Source organism: Tenrec ecaudatus, chromosome 3 (assembly GCF_050624435.1).
Source record: "Tenrec ecaudatus isolate mTenEca1 chromosome 3, mTenEca1.hap1, whole genome shotgun sequence".
Lineage (NCBI taxonomy): Eukaryota > Metazoa > Chordata > Mammalia > Afrosoricida > Tenrecidae > Tenrec > Tenrec ecaudatus.
Window position 1 is genome coordinate 110,163,240 of NC_134532.1, and position 2,029 is coordinate 110,165,268.

The window sequence follows — 2,029 nt, forward strand, 5'->3', positions numbered from 1 at the left end:
CCTCATATAATTCTAAGTATCAAGGTGATGACAAGAAACTTTAATGATCTAAATATATACCTACCCAACTGATCCTCCACTTTACCAAGCGTAGTGCCTTTTTCTAGTGGCAGGTCAATGCCAAAGAGGAAGGCCCTCGATGAGGTGGGTTGACGCAATGGCTGTAACAACGGGCTGCTCAAACATAACCTCGATTGTGAGGATGGTACAGATCAGGAAGTGTTCTGTTCTGTTGCACAAAAGTTTGCTATGAGATAGAACTGACTCAATGGCATCTAACAACAACAACCTACTCACCCAGTGGCCTATAGGAGAAAAACCAGGCCTTCTTCTTCCATAAATACTACAGCCAAGAAAACCCTCTGGGGCAGGTCTACGCTGTCACATGGGATCACTGTGAGTTAGAATCGACTCAATGGCACCCAACAGCAACAATATATATGTCACCTAGACTGACTCTCTGTTTGTAGTTAGCCGAACTCACTCCATCTTTGTCTCGTGCCTCACTCTAGCCTCTGTTGGGTATTTGTTAGCTATTCATTTCACTCCAAGACAGATATATGGTATGCGACTATTTGTATGATTCTGCCTGAAGGCCTGTTTGGGCAATATTGTCTGGAGGGCCATTAAGACAGTGAAGGAAATTGTGCATCATAATGGCCATTCTCACATGCTTACCTGTTTGTGGTGGAGGATATTTATACCTTGTGATTATCTTGTGACCCAAGTAACTGAAAGTACACGCAGAGTGAAGGATTCCAACAACATGTGCCGTCCAGGGTAAAAGTAATCTCTACGCATCCTGAGCACCAATGGGATGCCATCAAGACAGTCCTGCATGGCTGTCAATCTTCTTCCAGTGTCACCATTTAATAAACTGTTCTTTTTCTAATTTTTATCTATACCCATAGATAGATATACTATTTTATACACACTGTAATGTATGGCTGGCATGTTGATTATAATAATTCCATTCCTATATGCATGTCACTTATGTTCTAACTTTTTGCTAGCCTTCCTTTTAAAAAAAAATCAACAACCAACTGCCAATTCTGACTCAAAAAGGAAGAACTATTAGTGGAGCACAGATTCCTGCCTGAAGTGGCAGAGGCTGAGACCAAAGGCCTAGGCCAAGGCTAATGCCAGGAAACCATGAGACAAGACATAAGAGAAGTAGCAAGACTATAAGACTGTGAGGTATGATGTACAGTCCTTTCCCACAACGTTGGAGATCAAGTCGGGCCTTGAGTCTGTACCTGAATATTCCAACAACTTCTCAGAGTCCTGTGGACAATGACTGAGGAGACAAACCATGCAGGGGACATGTCTTAAAAAGAAAGAAAAGACTGTGAGGTAGAGCAGCAGCCGGGCTTCTTGGCCCACGAGGCACAGGCCAAGAGACTATGTGACGGAGAGGCTGAGAATCAGAGACAAGGATTTGACTAGTACCAGAGGAGAGGTGTTGCAGGGGACCAATAACTGCATCCTTATTGTTTTGTAATCCTGGCTTGCATTAGCCTGTTAACTTCTCTAATAACCTCCTCAGTTGTCAATGTTATCTGTGAGTTCTTATGACTATTGCAATGTATGTGATAAAAAAAAGTAGAGTGTTGTGAGAGGAATGGTGTTAGTCTAGGCAGACTAGAGAAACAAATTCATAGACACTCATATATGGACAGGAAAGAGCTGTATATACAAGAGCAATTGAATATTGAAAAAAACATCCCAGGCTGGTCCAGATCAAGTCCATAAGTCTGATAATAGCCCATATGTCTGATACCAATCTACAAAGTCCTCTTCAGACTCACAAAACATATGTAATGGCGCCCAATGGAGGAAGGTCACAGGCCAGTGGTTGGGAAATCTTGTGGATCCAGTGGCGCTGTAAATATCTCAGCACTGGCAGGGGTCGCCATGGGGTTTCTTCAGTTCCCAGGGCTCTGGGTGGATCAGGGTAGCTTCATGAAGCTTCTCATCAGAAATGTCTCACAGTGAATGAGCATGTGTCACCTACAGGGAGCTATTTTTC

At 43.2% G+C, this 2,029-nt stretch overlaps 1 pseudogene; it reads left to right on the forward strand.

The window, feature by feature from the left end:
• The first annotated feature begins 1,136 nt into the window (after positions 1–1,136).
• Positions 1,137–1,327, forward strand: LOC142444043 (small nucleolar RNA SNORA73 family; annotated as a pseudogene).
• Positions 1,328–2,029: the final 702 nt, after the last annotated feature.